General features: G+C 48.6%; 1 pseudogene; it reads left to right on the top strand.

The window, feature by feature from the left end:
* The first annotated feature begins 225 nt into the window (after positions 1-225).
* On the top strand, positions 226-3,774 carry LOC142921798 (beta-1,4-galactosyltransferase galt-1-like; annotated as a pseudogene).
* The last annotated feature ends 14,189 nt before the right edge of the window (positions 3,775-17,963 follow it).

Genomic DNA, 17,963 nt, shown 5'->3' with positions numbered 1-17,963 from the left:
CTGCTGCTGCTGTCCTCTGCTGCTGCTGCCCTCTGCTGCTGCTGCTGCCCTCTGCTGCTGCTGCTGCCCTCTGCTGCCCTCTGCTGCTACTGCTGCTGCCCTCTGCTGCTGCTGCTACTGCTGCTGCTGCCCTCTGCTGCTGCTACTGCTGCTGCTACTGCTGCTGCTGCCGTCTGCTGCTACTGCTGCTGCCCTCTGTTGCTGCTGCTGCTACTGTTGCTGCCCTCTGCTGCTGCTGCCCTCTGTACTGCTGCCCTCTGCTACTGCTGCCCTCTGCTACTGCTGCTGCCCTCTGTGCTGCTGCTGCCGCCGGTGCCCGCGGGCTGCATTGAGCTTCGCGTGCGAGCCGAAGGGCGACGCGAAGCGGCGCTTCTACGGAGAGAAACAGCAGCAGCAGGAGCACAGCGCCCTCGACTGGCAGGTGCGGTGGTGGCGGCCTGGGGTCGTGTTAGTGGTGGCTATGGTGGTGGTTGTGGTGGTTGTAGTGGTTGTGGTGGTGGTTGTGGTAGTGGTGGTTGTGGTGGTGGTTGTAGTGGTGGTGGTTGTGGTGGCTATGGTGGTGGTTGTGGTAGTGGTGGTTGTAGTGGTTGTGGTGGCTATGGTGGTGGTTGTGGTGGCTGTGGTTGTGGTGGTGGTTGTAGTGGTGGTGGTTGTGGAGGCTATGGTGGTGGTTGTGGTGGTTGTGGTGGTGGTGGCTGTGGTGGTGGTGGTTGTGACTCTGGTTGTGGTGGCTGTGGTGGTTGTGGTGGCTGTGGTGGTGGCTGTGGTGGTGGTGGTTGTGGTGGCTGTGGTGGTGGTGGTTGTGGCTCTGGTTGTGATGGTGGTAGCTGTGGTGGTTGTGGTGGCTGTGTTGGTGGCTGTGGTGGTGGCTGTGGTGGTGGTTGTGGTGGTGGCTGTGGTGGTGGCTGTGGTAGTGGTGGTTGTGGTGGCTGTGGTGGTGGCTGTGGTGGTGGTTGTGGTAGTGGTGGTTGTGGTGGTGGTTGTAGTGGTGGTGGTTGTGGTGGCTATGGTGGTGGTTGTGGTAGTGGTGGTTGTAGTGGTTGTGGTGGCTATGGTGGTGGTTGTGGTGGCTGTGGTTGTGGTGGTGGTTGTGGTGGTGGTTGTGGAGGCTATGGTGGTGGTTGTGGTGGTTGTGGTGGTGGTGGCTGTGGTGGTGGTGGTTGTGACTCTGGTTGTGGTGGCTGTGGTGGTGGTGGTTGTGGCTCTGGTTGTGATGGTGGTAGCTGTGGTGGTTGTGGTGGCTGTGTTGGTGGCTGTGGTGGTGGCTGTGGTGGTGGCTGTGGTGGTGGTGGCTCTGGTTGTGGTGGTGGTGGTGGCTGTGGTGGTGGTGGTGGTTGCGGCTCTGGTTGTGGAGGTGGCTGTGTAATTAGCTGACAATATTTTGTATTTCTCTCAATTTCAATAGATTTTATAATTAGTATTGGCCAGTATTAAGACTAAAATAACACCAAAGAAATATGTTGACGTTTGCGTAAAACGAATTATTATTGGCCACGACTATTTAGATCATCTGTTGAAATTGAGAGAAATAAAAAACAATTTCACCGTTCTGACAGCTGCAGGCTCAGTGCTGCTGGGAGCGTATTGTTTAGTAATACATTTAACGCATGCTTATATCCAGGTTATCGTATGGTTACTCTTTGGTTCTTTCGGTAAAGTCACGTATGTAAAAATAAAATAAAACAAAAATAAAAACAACTAAATTAAATCATGACGTTTCGGGCGCAACACAAGCGTCAAATATTGCATTCACTTGCAGAGAGTTGTACCTGTACATATCCGCCCTGAAGCCAATACAGTCTTTTGATTTTGGAGAGCTTTTGTTTTTCTGTGAGGTTTACCTGAAATGGAATTGTGTAAAGTGTTGTGCATTTTTAACGCGAAGCTCTCTGTGTGTGTGTTTTTACGTAAATGTAATCACAGGCCGAGCGATATCAGACTTTTCGTCCCGAGACGGCGGTCTAGAGATTTGATCCAGACGTCTTGTCTCCTTGCACGCCTCGAAGGATGATGAAGCTACGCCTCCCGGTCCTGTTCCTCTCGCTGCTGCTGCTCAGCGTCTCATTGCTGCTGAGCGTCTGGTACATGTACAGCTGGAAGGGCTTCCTCGTTCGCGACCTCGACGCACTCGGCAACTCGTCCGTCTTCAGGCCAAAGCCGGGGTCTGCTTCCGATAAGATCAACCACGTGACGCTGTGCGGGCAACGGGGAGCGCTGCAGAACACGTCGATGATGCGCGTGCGCGACACCAAGATATTCTTGGTGTCGGCGTACCACGACCAGCGCGAGGCCGGTCAGAGCACACGCATCATCGGCATCGCCAACCAGTATGAGCCGAACGTGCTCTCCTGCCACTTCTGCTGCCGAGGGCACTCGGAGATCCTGACGGTCACCGCCAGCGCCTACGTCCACTCGGATCACTTTGACTTCCCGTACGGCACGGCCGACTTCCTGTGCACGGAGCCGCTGGACTGCGAGCCGGGACACGTGTCCGTCCAGCGCATGCGCACAATACCGGACGAGGAAGAGGCCGAGTGGGTCTTCATGCCCGTGCGAAATCGGCTCTACATGCCCCCCACCATCACACAGGAATTCAGCGTCTGCATCTCCACGCTCTTCGGGAACTACGGCAACGTCCTGCAGTTCGTGCAGGCGATCGAAATGTACCGCATCTTGGGTGCGGGCCGCGTGACGGTGTACAACACAAGCTGCAGCTCTGAGCTGAACAAAGTGCTCCTCTACTACATCAAGACCGGCCTCGTCGAGGTCGTTCAGTGGCCCATCACGGACTACGTGCGGGTGTCCAGAGGGTGGCACTACCCCGAGCACCCAGGCGAGCTGCACTACTATGGCCAGATAGTGGCGCTGAACGACTGCGTGTATCGGCACATGTACAGCACGCGCTACCTGGTCCTCACGGACATCGACGAAGTGATCATCCCTTTGAAGCACACAAACTGGAAGGACCTCATGCGGTACTTGAACGACAAGTACGGCGCCGACATTTACACATTCGAAAACCCACGTGTTTCCCTACACGGTATCAGAAGAGTTTGGGTCGAAGTTCCAGGCGTGGAACGCCATCCCGGGCGTCAACATCATGCGCCACATTAGACGGGAGCCAAACCTGCCGGAAGTCTTCAACCCGACCAAGATGATCCTGAACCCACGCGCGGTGCTGCAGACGTCGGTGCACAGTACGCTCAACGCGCTGGGCATCTCGCAGACGGTGCCCGGAGACATCGCGATCATGCACCACTACCGATCGCCCAAGCAGCCCGACCTGCCGCTCGACTCGCTGGTCGTGGACCTCACGCTGTGGAGATACAATGCCACTCTGATCAGAAATGTCAACAAGGTCCTCAACAGGGTCTTCTGGAATGAGTAGGCACAACGGGCGGCGGTGGCGGCGGTGGCGTTGATTGTCATCTTGCGTTTTTTGCGGTCTTGCAATTTGAGTTAAACACCGGTGTTTGTGAGTTTTCCGTTTGCGAATGTGGTCAATGTATGGGACATATTTATTTGCTAATCTTATGATTGCGTTTACAGTTAAAATTTGTTATCTTCATGTTTTTTCTGCATTTGAATCCACCAGGGCACAATAGGGGTTGTATTGGTATGTCTTATGGAAGCTAGGGAAGTTAACATTGGTTTATTTTAAACCAATCCTAATTATTTCTATTGCTTTTGGGAGTACCACTCGAAATGTTTTCAGGTTAAAACATTTAAAATGTGGCACAAATTGATTTAAATAAATGTTCAGTGTGCATGTTCTACCAGTCTCTAATGAGCTTATTGTTTTCATGACTCGTGTCCACGGAGGATAGTCAAATCCCAGAGGATGGTGGCAGGATTTTAAAAAGTAAATCCTGTGGTGATAAAAAAAATGTACATACGATATTAAACTTTTAATTTGAGTGATAATTTGAATGACAGGTGTGTTTTGGGCCAAATGAGCTAGTAAAGACTCACATTAAACATAATAGATTCAGTAGGAATATATTTATACATCCAAATGTATATAGTTGTGTATTTGAATATGTATCAACACCAGCTGTTGATACATACAACTCATTTTAAATTATAAAGCCATGTTAATGTATTCCTAAACAATACATGGAGTTGACATTTCTGAATTGTTGCATTAGATAGTTTCGCGATGGATTATTCAGCAGAAATCATAATTATCACGTATTATCAATCTTGCAAACCAGTTTTAAACATATACAGCAAAATGCTATTACCATTCTTTATCTACATATATAATATCACAGATCTGTCCTGTCATTCTGTGACTGTGATTAACGCCCCCGGATTGGTTTAAGTGCGTCACGTGATCCCAAGCAAGCAGCCAACCAGAGGTGCGCCCCCCCCCCCCCAAACATGTACGCCCCCGGATTGGTTTAAGTGTGTCACGTGACCGCGAGCAACCATCCAAGCAGAGATGAGCCCCTCCCAAACATGTACGCCCCCCGATGCTGCCCTGAGGCAGAGCCGTGCTCGGGCCGCTGCTGCCCTGAGGGAGATGGGTGAGGAGACAGGTAACAGGAGAAGGGTGAGTGAGAGTGAGGAGAAGGGTGAGAGTGAGTGAGGAGAAGGGTGATTGAGAATGGTGAGAGTGAGGAGAAGGGTGAGTGAGAGTGAGAAGGGTGAGTGAGAGTGAGAAGGGTGACAGTGAGAATGGTGAGAGTGAGGAGAAGGGTGAGTGAGCGTGAGAAGGGTGAGTGACAGGAGGATGGTGAGGAGAAGAGTGAGTGAGAGTGGAGAATATATGTAATTTGTACGTGTTTATCTTAGGGATGATTCTTTGGTAGAATACGTCAATACAAAACTTCCATAAATCGTTAACAAGTTTATATGCTTAACCCAGATATCATGGCACTTATGTATTTGTAATGAGAGTGCGCCACCTACAGGACGACCGGGGGGTTATTGCAGACACGTGCTATGTTGTCTCACATCCAATCAGTAAGGGGGATCCCATCTGGGTGAAAGGTAAATGGGTAGAGCTAGCGGGAAGCCTCGAGAGCCCTCTAAAATGTTCCGAGAGGGGCGTGGCTAGAGGCGGAGCTTAGCACCGCCGAGAGGGATATAAGCAGAAGCAGCAGAGGACTCTGGGTCGTCGGTGTGAAGAGCCTGGGTCCGAACGTCGTCACCACCTGCGCTACCACCCATCGGCCACGTGGCGGGCTCCACCAGCTGAGCCTCCCCTCTCTCCGACACGCCGTCAGCCAGCGGCGAGGCGGAGAGAGAGCGAGTGCCACGGCGGCGGGAGGCAAAGCGTGCGCCGCCGTCCAGAAAGCAAGAGAGAAGCCAGCCGCGAAGGGAGACACGTGCTGTACTGCAACTTGAGAATAAATACAACTGAAGTTTAACCCAGGTCGGAGACGCTGATTACATATTGATAAGTGAATGTTAATAAAACATGCAACTAGTCGTATTCAAAACCTTCTGTATTGTCATGTAACCATGTATCCTTTCACAAAAGTTAACATTTAAAATCATGACGTTTAACAATATTCACATGCAGCGGGTTGGCATTTTTACGTTTCAACTTTCCAGGCACTCGGGTTTGTTAATTCAGAGAGTGAAACAGCAAGGGACATTCTCATCTCTTTGTCCTGTGTTTGCCCTCGGGTGCAATGAGTTTATGGTGTTTTGCCATGGGTCCTCCCTTGCTCTCTCAGAAATTCCCTGAGTCACTCCTTGCCCATGGAAGAGTTATTCCTTTATGGCCTTTCATTAACGTTTCACCTTTTGCTACATGAGTTAGGTTTATTCCTGAGAAGCGAAATATTCGACGGCTTTAAGGCCCTCCTCAGCTCTGGTTATTCTCATCATGCCCATCTGATCAATGTCTCTTGTATTATGTTTACCCGTTTCTCATTATAGTGCTGTTTTGGCTTCGTCATCTGGTTTTCCCAAGCTTCAGCATGCAGGGAACGCATATTTGTCTCCAAGGAGCCATGATATAAAAAATAGACAATATTACACAATAACATTTTTTTTGGAAGAGGTATATATACAACAGGTGTGGGAGCATGGCGCTGAGGTTTAGGAAACTGTAAGTCCCAGGCTTCTATGGTCTGGCTTTCCCATAAACAAAACGCGAGGAATGGTAATGGTGGTTGCTTACGCCTCAACCGACTATTAACACCAGTGGAGGGATGGTGGCAAGGCTGGTGAGTCAGATGCCTTCTATGACCTGTCACAAGTACTAGCTAAAGTCGCCCCTTGGGATGGAGTCATCCTATCGGATGACTTTAATACCTGAGTGGGTCATGACACTGGCACCTGGGCCAGAGTGATTGGAAGGCATCGGCCAGAACAGCTCAATAATAACGGTAGGAGGCTGCTAGACTTCTATGCAGCACATTGGGCTTACCAACACGCTGTTCCGGCATCGGCGCATCCACACAGCATCATGAATGCACACTGGGTCCAAGCAGGAACATCTGCTGGACTATATAGTAACAGAACACCGAATGCGAGCCCATGTCCTTGACACCAGGACCTACTGTTGAGGTGATCTGCCCGCTGACCATATGCTTGACATCTGTAAGATTTTCCATTCCGGTGGTGGGTGTCCATCTAGGACACCATTCAAAGCCACAGTGGCCTGGTCTCAGCTAGCTGATGAAAGTTGCAAGTTAGAATGTCATCATCTCTTGCAGGAGAATACAAGTTAGGAAGCAGTAAAGTCAGAACACAGATCAGAACATTTAATTAAATGACTGCGTGTTGTCTTGGTGTGGTCTGGGACTGTTTTGTTGGTGTTTTACTGCCTTGCCCTAGCTTGCGTTCGGTATTGATACATCGGCAGGCATGTATGTACTCATTTAATTTGTACTTAGATACTATATTTATATTCGTACATTTTTAGTGACTTGCATTACTTTTTTCTATTTTGTACTCCTAACAAAATTGTATTGCTTGTTGTAACTTGATCCGCCCCTGCTGGACATTTGTGAAAAAGACCAGAAACCTTCACATTACAGGCATCGCAGAGTCCAATTCCAGTTGTCTCCAGACACTCAGACCGCCACACGCAAGCCCGCACTTTGTTGAAGGAATTGGTTCCCAGAGAGTTGGCTGCAACAATCCAATGCAACCGATTTAACGGGGTTCAGGAGTTACATGAGGTGCATCCGAAGTCAACGCTACATATTGACAGAAATAATTGAATCACGCTCTATTGGGGGGCAGTGGTGCACCAGAATGGGTCTGGGATCGATTCCAGACTCGTGTGCTTTTTTGGGTGGGGTTGGCATGTACTCCCCTTGTTCTGCATGAGGGTGAGTGAGCGTGTGAGTGGAGTTGGAATGTACTCCCCTTGTTCTGCATGAGGGTGAGTGAGCGTGTGAGTGAGTGGAGTTGGAATGTACTCCCCTTGTTCTGCATGAGGGTGAGCTTATGAGTGAGTGGAGTTGGAATGTACTCCCCTTGTTCTGCATGAGGGTGAGTGAGTGAGTGGAGTTGGAATGTACTCCCCTTGTTCTGCATGAGGGTGAGTGAGCGTGTGAGTGAGTGGAGTTGGAATGTACTCCCCTTGTTCTGCATGAGGGTGAGTGAGCGTATGAGTGAGTGGAGTATGAATGTACTCCCCTTGTTCTGCATAAGGGTGAGTGAGCGTGTCAGTGAGTGGAGTTGGAATGTACTCCCCTTGTTCTGCATGAGGGTGAGCGTGTGAGTGAGTGGAGTTGGAATGTACTCCCCTTGTTCTGCATGAGGGTGAGTGAGCGTGTGAGTGGATTTAGAATGTACCGTGGCGAGGCCCTAATCCGCTGTGTACCAATGCTAATGATAACGAAAAAGGGATGGCTGCGGCAGGACTCTGGGTGCACGCCTCGCCGCTAAGGCTGTTTTTACTATGCACACGCTGTGTAAGTGCGCGCGATTGCCAGCAAGCGGGCCCCACGCCGAAACCTTGCAGCACCGCGCACACCTTCTCATGCACACCCTCTCATGCACACCGTCTCCCCACAAAAATCACAGACTCCACGCCGAGGCTCTACCCACACACACAGAAATGAACTAAAGTTTATTAACGGCACAAAAACCCGCTACCTGGAGGGGGAATATTTCGTGAGGAGAACCTAGCCTAACTCTGCCTATGCCTCCAGTTACACAAACGTCCTACCATGTACCTCGTAGCTGTACTCACGGCATCGCACGGACGCTATGAGAGTCAGAGGGAGAAGGACGAGCGAAACCCTTGCCTATCGCTGCCTCATAGCAGCACTTGCTGGCATCACATGGATGCTGCGAGCGGCTCGAGGAGGCAGGACAGCAGGCAGTGGGTCTGGATTGCCCGGAGGTTGAAGACAACTGCCCCAATCGTCCCGGGGCTCCCACCTTCATTCTCTAAACTTAAAAGGCCCAAGGTGGAATTGTACCGCGCGGCCAATCGCGCGCTTAACCTGCGCCGTCTAAATGGAGGGCCACGGGGTCTGCTGCCGCTCACCCATTGTCCTCCCGTGCTCATTAATTCTAACCCACTGGTCTGCTCTTCTGGCCAATTATTCCACACTCCGCCTATCCCAAGGTCGTGAGTAACTCATCGCGGTTGGTCCAGTGAACCTTTCCCTTCTGCGCCCATAAAATCTTCAGCCAATTTAGGGGCACCGCAATGTAACCTGTCCTGTGGGGGGCTGGCCAATCTCCTGGCACCGGGAAACCGTGGGACTCTCCCTCTAGGCGCCCTTTATATTAAAACCCGATGTGCCAGGAAACCCCCCGTCAGGACACTACTAGGGGGGTGGCGCTGTGTGCGGGTTGTGCGCTTAGTCGGGGGCCGGGAGGGGATTGTGGTATTTGCGGAGTTGCTCCGTGGTCGTGGCACCACAACTGAGATGACTGGCCAATGCACCACCTGTGCCTCGTACAGTGTACACACACACTGTTTGTACACACACACAGTGTACACACACAGTGTACACACACACAGTTTGTACACACACACAGAGTGTACACAGTTTGTACACACACTGTACACACACACAGTGTACACACACACAGTTTGTACAAACAGTTTGTACACACACAGTGTACACACACAGTTTGTACACACACAGTGTACACACAGTTTGTACACACACACAGTGTACACACACACAGCTTGTACACACACACAGTGTGCACACAGTTTGTACACACACACAGTGTACACACACACAGTTTGTACACACACACACAGAGTGTACACACACACATACAGTTTGTACACACACACAGTGTACACACACACAGTTTGTACACACACACATACAGTGTACACACACACAGTTTGTACACACACACAGTGTACACACACAGTTTGTACACACACACAGTTTGTACACACACACAGTTTGTACACACACACAGTGTACACACACACACAGTTTGTACACACAGTTTTAACACACACAGTTTGTACACACACACAGTTTGTACACACAGTGTGCACACACACAGTTTGTACACAGTGTACACACACACAGTTTGAACACACACACAGCGTACACACAGTTTGTACACACACAGTGTATACACACACACAGTGTACACACACACAGTGTAAACACATACAGTTTGTACACATACAGTGCACACATACACAGTTTGTACACACACACAGTGTACACACACAGTTTGTACACACACACAGTGTACACACACACAGTTTGTACACACACAGTGTACACACATACAGTTTGTACACACACAGTGCACACATACACAGTTTGTACGCACACACAGTTTGTACACACACACAGTGTACACACATACAGTTTGTACACACACAGTGCACACATACAGTTTGTACACACACAGAGTGTACACACACAGTGTACACACACACAGTTTGTACACACACACAGTTTGTACACACAGTGTACACACACAGTGTACACACACACAGTGTACACACACACAGTTTGTACACACACAGTTTGTACACACACACAGTGTACACACACACACACAGTTTGAACACACACAGTTTGTACACACACAATGTACACACACAGTGTACACACACACAGTGTACACACACACAGTTTGAACACACAGTTTGAACACACACAGTTTGTACACACACACACAGTTTGTACACACACACACAGTGTACACACAATAATATCCACGTTCTTGTTGAGCTTACGCACCCAAGGGGTCTCTGTTGAAGAGAGGGAGCAATGGAAAATTAATCTAAATAAACAAACTCGAACTCCGCTCTGTGACGTCACCACTCAGCATTATCTCATCGGCGTGAAACGCCAGGCGGCGGTGGCCTTCGCAAGTGACGTCATGTCACCGAGGTATTCGGTGCGCTCTTGAGCGTGACGTCACCTCCGCTTGGTCACTGTCGAAATCTGTTCCGGTACAATCCTTATTTGGGTAAAGCTACGCCCAGTGACTGGCGGATCATTAACATCCTCGACAAATGGACCAAACTAGTTAGCATAATTTATTCAGTTGTAGAGACTCATTGTCGGAGGAGAGTATTGTCTCCCGGAAGTGACGTCATGTCACTTGCTGCCGCGTGACGTCGCGAGGTAACAGGGAGTTGCCTCCGCCCGTGCACTGACATCTGAGGTGAGAAATTCGCATCGCGGTTGTCGTGGTGGTGGTGGTGGTTGTTGTTGTTGTGGTGGTTGTTGTTGTTTACCAAGGTAGATCCTCCCTCTCTCTCGTAGGGATGCCAATTGAGTAGCAGCGAGCATGGGAATCGATGTCCAGGTTGGAACTTTACAACGCGGGGCCTAGCCACGCGGGGCCTTGCCTCCTGCCCTCGCCTGATTGCGTTTACTTTAATTATCTCGCTTAAGTTTCATTTGTTTTCACCCGGCTCGCCACTTTGTAACTTTGTTTTCCTCTAAATATTCACGCAGTTTTTTTTTATATTTTACCAGGCCAAGCCCGCTTGAGCTGCTATACCGCTCTTGTTATCAGAAGCGACCTGCCCACAACAACACAAGGTGAGGCTTTGTCAACGTGTGTGAATGTTTTGACTTAAAACTTTGGTGACTGCAGGAATTAATATTCTTGGTTCTTTCGGTAAAGTCACGTAGATAGAAAATAAAATAACAGATTATAAATTAAATGAAAAATGAAAAATTGAAAATAAAGCAAAAAACCCACGAGGTGTCGATCGCAACACAAGTGGTCTTTATCTTATTGAATTTAATCTGTTATTTTTATTTTCTATCTACGTGACTTTACTGAAAGAACCAACAATACGTGCGTCAATGTATCTATCGGTCAAAGACGCTAAGCGCGTGCCGCTGTTGACTGAATGTGTGGAGGGGAACACCTTCACCACGGGGAGAGAGAGACAGAGACACGGATAGCCTCGGCTATGTTTATGATCCTCGATTCATTACTTGGTGGAGTGAGGAAGAATTAATGCTGAGCAGATGAAGGTGGCCAGGCATGGTTCTGGTCACACCACCACCTGTTTACTCATGGCAGTGTGTGACAGTGTCAAGTTTGTGTTTGCGGTAAAGTCTATTAACTCTGTTGAACACGGAGGTTATATCAAAACAATAGTTTATTTTTGTTTTCCTCTGGAACTCTTACTAAGAATGGAAACGGAGTTTACACAGCACACACATTCAGCTGAAGTCGGAACTGTTCATCCCAGCATTCAAGGACATCTGAGCTTGGATTCACACCTCTAAGTTGCGATTGAACATTAATTCATGCATTTCTGCATAACACAGATAGTATTGTTTTCAACACCCTTTGCTATGTCAGCTGAATTTTGCTTTCATAAATATTCCTTTTGTAGTCAGACAGCCGAAATTGTGTGCTTAGAGTTTTGGGTTAACATTCATCTTGAAGATATGAAGCCTTCCAGGCATATTAATGACATCTGCCCTCTCATTGTGTGCCCTAACAGCCCGTGGAGAGAAACCCTTCAGGTGCACTCTGTGCGTGAAGGCGTTTGCACGTTCATCAAATCTGATGAATTTGGGAAACTTTTTCACATCATGAATATATTAATAAGTATAGACGTGTAAGTCACGTGTGCATTCCTCTGTGCCTGACGTGTAGATGGTGTGGATATTTTTTTCTGTCTGCAGCTGACGCTTCCTCTGCAGAATTGGTCTGATGGAGCAAAGGCACTCAGCGGAGCTCGGTACGACAAGTGAACAATGCGACCAGCGTGCATACAGCACGGACCGGACTGGAAATTTGACACGGCACCAGAGAACTCGCACAGGAGAGAAACCCTTCAAATGTACTGTGTGTAACAAGGCATTTGCATGGCCATCAGTTCTTCAGACCCACCAGAGAACACACACGGGAGAGAAACCCTTCAGGTGCACGATGTGCGGGATGGCGTTTGCACAGTCATGTAATCTTGTAAAACACCAGAGAACACACACGGGAGAGAAACCCTTCAAGTGCAGTGTGTGTGGGAAGGCATTTTCACATTTATCTATTCTTAAAAAACACCAGAGAACACACACAGGAGAGAAACCCTTCAAGTGCAGTGCGTGTGGGAAGACATTTTCAGATTTATCTACTCTTAAAAAACACCAGAGAACACACACGGGAGAGAAACCCTTCAGGTGCACGATGTGCGGGATGGCGTTTGCACAGTCATGTAATCTTGTAACACACCAGAGAACACACACAGGAGAGAAACCCTTCAGTTGCACTGTGTGTGGGAAGACATTTTCATATTCATCTCATCTTCAAAGACACCAGAGAACACACACGGGAGAGAAACCCTTCAATTGCAGTGTGTGTGGGAAGACATTTTCATATTCATCTCATCTTCAAAGACACCAGAGAACACACACGGGAGAGAAACCCTTCAAGTGCAGTGTGTGTGGGAAGACATTTGCAGATTCATTTGCTCTTAAAACACACCAGAGAACACACACGGGAGAGAAACCCTTCAAGTGCAGTGTGTGTGGGAAGGCATTTTCACATTTATCTACTCTTAAAAAACACCAGAGAACACACACAGGAGAGAAACCCTTCAAGTGCAGTGTGTGTGGGAAGACATTTTCAGATTTATCTACTCTTAAAAAACACCAGAGAACACACACAGGAGAGAAACCCTTCAAGTGCAGTGTGTGCGTGAAGGCATTTGCACAGTCATCTGATCTTGTAAAACACCAGAGAACACACACAGGAGAGAAACCCTTCAGGTGCACGATGTGCGGGATGGCGTTTGCACAGTCATGTAATCTTGTAACACACCAGAGAACACACACAGGAGAGAAACCCTTCAGTTGCACTGTGTGTGGGAAGACATTTTCATATTCATCTCATCTTCAAAGACACCAGAGAACACACACGGGAGAGAAACCCTTCAAGTGCAGTGTGTGTGGGAAGACATTTGCAGATTCATTTGCTCTTAAAACACACCAGAGAACACACACGGGAGAGAAACCCTTCAAGTGCAGTGTGTGGGAAGGCATTTTCACATTTATCTACTCTTAAAAAACACCAGAGAACACACAGGATAGAAACCCTTCAAGTGCAGTGTGTGTGGGAAGACATTTTCAGATTTATCTAATCTTAAAAAAGACCAGAGATCACACACAGGAGAGAAACCCTTCAAGTGCAGTGTGTGCGTGAAGGCATTTGCACAGTCATCTGATCTTGTAACACACCAGAGAACACACACAGGAGAAAAACCCTTCAGGTGCACGATGTGCGGGATGGCGTTTGCACAGTCATCTACTCTTGTAACACACCAGAGAACACACAGGAGAGAAACCCTTCAATTGCACTGTGTGTGGGAAGACATTTTCAGATTCATCTACTCTTAAAACACACCAGAGAACACACACGGGAGAGAAACCCTTCAGGTGCAGTGTGTGGGAAGACATTTTCACATTCATCTACTCTTAAAAAGCACCAGAGAACACACACGGGAGAGAAACCCTTCAGGTGCAGTGTGTGTCGGAAGACATTTTCAGGTTCATTTGCTCTTAAAACACACCAGAGAACACACACAGGAGAGAAACCCTTCAAGTGCAGTGTGTGTGGAAAGGCATTTTCAGATTCATCTCATCTTCAAAGACACCAGAGAACACACACGGGAGAGAAACCCTTCAAGTGCAGTGTGTGTGGGAAGACATTTTCAGATTCATTTGCTCGTAAAACACACCAGAGAACACACACAGGAGAGAAACCCTTCAAGTGCAGCGTGTGTGGAAAGGCATTTTCAGATTCATCTGCTCTTAAAACACACCAGAGAACACACACGGGAGAGAAACCCTTCAAGTGCACTGTGTGTGGGAAGGCATTTGCACAGTCATCTGCTCTTAAAAAACACCAGAGGACACACACGGGAGAGAAACCCTTCAAGTGCACTGTGTGTGGGAAGACATTTTCAGATTCATCTGCTCTTAAAACACCAGAGAACACACACGGGAGAGAAACCCTTCAAGTGCACTGTATGTGGGAAGGCATCTGTACAGTCATTTGCTCTTAAAATACACCAGAGAACACACACGGGAGAGAAACCCTTCAGGTGCAGTGTGTGTGGGAAGGCATTTTCACAGTCATCTGCTCTTAAAACACACCAGAGAACACAGAAGCATCAGAAGATCCACGAGGAGTGCAGTCTGAAATCAGCTTGTGAAAGTCAAAGTGCCGCAATGAGCCCATCCCTCATGAAACACGAACTGGAAGAAAATCCCAACTTGGACACTTTTAAAGGTATCGAGGTGAAATGTGAAGAAGTGATGGTGAAGAGGGAAGAAGTGAAGGTAAAATGTGAAGATGAAGATTCAACTCCAAAATGGGACCTTCACATCGATGGAGGCAACGTAAAGCAGGAGGAGAATTCTCACTGTGAGGCAGAGCGAGGCAACTCTCAGCAGTTTGTGGAAGTGGAGGTGTGGGTGGACTTCCTCCGAGACAATACAAAGTCAAGTGAAGACTCGATAGATGTGTAAGCTTGAGATGATGTCGCTCCAATAGATGCACCTTTGTCACAGGCCTTTAATGACAAGAACGTGAAGTTGGACACTCAGTTGCTAGGTTCAACCTGCAGAGTAAGAGCGGCCAGTCTTTATAGACCTGTGGGTTGGGTAGATCTTTAACCAGGAGCGAGAGACAATAAGCCCCCAAGCATTCACGATGTTATAATAATTGCATTTACACGCTTGCTTGCCTTATCGCCTCGGCAACTCGGAGTTTTATGTCGTACCTCGTCTGAAACACTCGAAGAGCATCCCCAAGTAGCAGCTGCCCCTGTGTGGCACAAGGTGGTGGCCCTGCACCAGCCTGCATGTGGACAAGAGCCTGTCAGTAAGGGGCGATGATTGATGCGTCATCTCAGTTGTGTAGTTTGTAGGCAATCTTGATTCGAAGCTTTGGTGACTGCAGGAATCCACACTGTTGAGTTATTTCGGTAAAGTCACCACATGGGTAGAAACATAACAGATCGCGGCGTTTAGATCACAGCCCAAAGAATCGTCATCAGGTGGGACAACCACAGCAAGAGAAACTGCTGAAGTAGTAGGCGCCTACTCCAGTAGTTTCTTCTTATTGCTGCTGTGCTTGTCCCACCTGATGACGATTGCTGTGTTGCCATCGAAGTGCCCTCATCTATTATTTGTAGTGTAATGTTTAGAATTTGCTACATTTTGACCCAGACGCCAGCATGCAACGGCCTACTCGTTTTGAATGATGCAACAATAGTACGTTGTACATACACTGTTAAGCAGACGGTGCGTATTTGTTAAATAACTTCTTGTTAATACGATGTAACGTCATGCAGTCAATTTCGCTGCAGTAATTAAATTTTGTTAATATGCCCGTCAATGATTTAGAATTAATACTTGTCTGATTGTGCGCGTGCATGTAACATTTTGTCTGAGGGTCACACATTGAATAAGTGATGTTAGCACAAAGTGTGTGTGTGTGTTTGGAAGTAACCTGTTCAGAGAACTCAGGTGAGACCCGTTGTTCTTGTGATACAGGTCAAAGGGTACTTTTGTGTTTCACGAAGCGTCTGCCTCTGGAGCAACTCATTGTCTTTGAAATAGGGAGCACGCTCGGATCTTTCATCAGTTACAAGGCATACCACTTAAAAGTTACACGTATAGGAGGAGGTACATTCTCTACAACACGAATTGTAGTTTTGTCTTACGTGTTGACGTAGATTTTGTCTAACTAGGACTAGAAATGCACCTCGCTGATTCACGTCTGGATGTTCGTACCTATCGGTTGAAGCAAACCCCACTGCTGTTGTTGAGACGCTGTGCACCAATAAGGGTCCAACACATTGACGGCCTACAGGCCAAGAAAGTCACAACATTTGCACACGATGGACGCATTCACGCAAGTACCCCATGCTCCGTTTTGAAGTTTTAAAATGAAACATCTTTGAATTGTGTTGTGTTTTGAATGAGATGATTGTATTTCTTCATTAAAAGCTTGTATCAATTTACATCTAGATGACTCCATTGAAAAGGACATTTCGTGTGAATTTTCTCTAGTCATTAAGTAGATGGCCTTGCCGGGGGTTCGGTTCAATGCGGACACAAACAGTGTACACACACAGTGTACACACACACAGTGTACACACAATGTACACACACACAATGTACACACAGTGTACACACAGTGTACACACACACAGTGTACACACACACTGTACACACAGTGTACACACACAGTGTACACACACACAGTGTATACACACACAGTGTACACACACACAGTGTACACACACAGTGTACACACACACAGTATATACACACACAGTGTACACACACACAGTGTACACACACACAGTGTTCACACACTGTACATACACAGTGTTCCCACACTGTAAACACACAGTGTATACACAGTGTACACACACACACACAATGTACACACACAGTGTACACATACACAGTGTACACACACACAGTGTACACATAGTTTACACACAGTGTACACACACACAGTGTACACAGTGTGCGTAGTGTAGAGGTCAGCGCTACGCTGCACTAACCTCTACGCTACGCGAGTGTGCGTAGCATAGCGGTTAGTGCACTCGGGAGACAAAGGCGGCCGGGCGTGGTGCTGGCCACCCACCCCCTCGTGTGCTGTGACGGCCTTCATAGGTGCTCGCTAACAGCACTTGCCCCTGCAGTCTGTTAAGGCTACACGGGGGATCTTTGTTGTGTTTGTGCGTGCGTGTGGCGTGTTGGCGGAAATCAGCGAAGCGGTCAGCGCTGCTGACCTGGTGACGACACCGAGTTCGATTCCCACCAACGCCCGGTTAGCGATAATCCGAATTGGGGAAGACAAAGGCGGCCGGGCGTGGTGCTGGCCACCCACCCCCTCGTGTGCCACAGTGCCGGTAGCCTTCACAGGCACTGCTGTTCGCTGACTGCACTTACCCCGACACCCTGTTGGGGCTATACGGGGGGGTGGGGGGGGGGTGGAGTGGTGTCTTTGTCGTTACCCACGCAAGAAGTGGGAGCGCCGCAAACTCACCGGCCTGGGTTTGATTCCCCGGTCGAGGGACGACGCCATCAGAATGGCGCCACCATCAGACACTCGTTCTGGGCCTCGTCCCCTAGGTTCAGCCGTCCGTCACCACGACGACGGAGTGAGTGAGTGGTTTACCCGTCACCATGACGACGGCGTGAGTGAGTGGTTTACCCGTCACCATGACGATGGCATGAGCGGTTTACCCGTCACCATGACGACAGAGTGAGTGAGTGGTTTACCCGTCACCATGACGACGACGTGAGTGACTGGTTTACCCGTCACCATGGCGACGGAGTGAGTGAGCGGTTTACCTGTCACTATGACGATGGCTTGAACGGTTTACCCGTCACCATGACGACATGAGACTGCCAACCAACAGGGAGTGGCGTTCTAACCCAAACCTGTGTAGGAAGCTGTAAGCCCCAGGCTACTTTGGGCTCGCCTTCCCATCAACCGGAGGTGAGGAGTGGTGGTCGTTGTTACTTATGCCCCCACCGAAGACGAACATCCGTGGA

The sequence above is a fragment of the Petromyzon marinus genome, unplaced genomic scaffold (assembly GCF_048934315.1).
Source record: "Petromyzon marinus isolate PM22_M1 ecotype Great Lakes invasive population unplaced genomic scaffold, UKy_Petmar_22M1.pri1.0 PM_G_Scaffold_9, whole genome shotgun sequence".
NCBI classification, from domain to species: Eukaryota; Metazoa; Chordata; class Hyperoartia; order Petromyzontiformes; family Petromyzontidae; genus Petromyzon; species Petromyzon marinus.
This window is presented reverse-complemented; position numbering and strand designations above follow the sequence as displayed.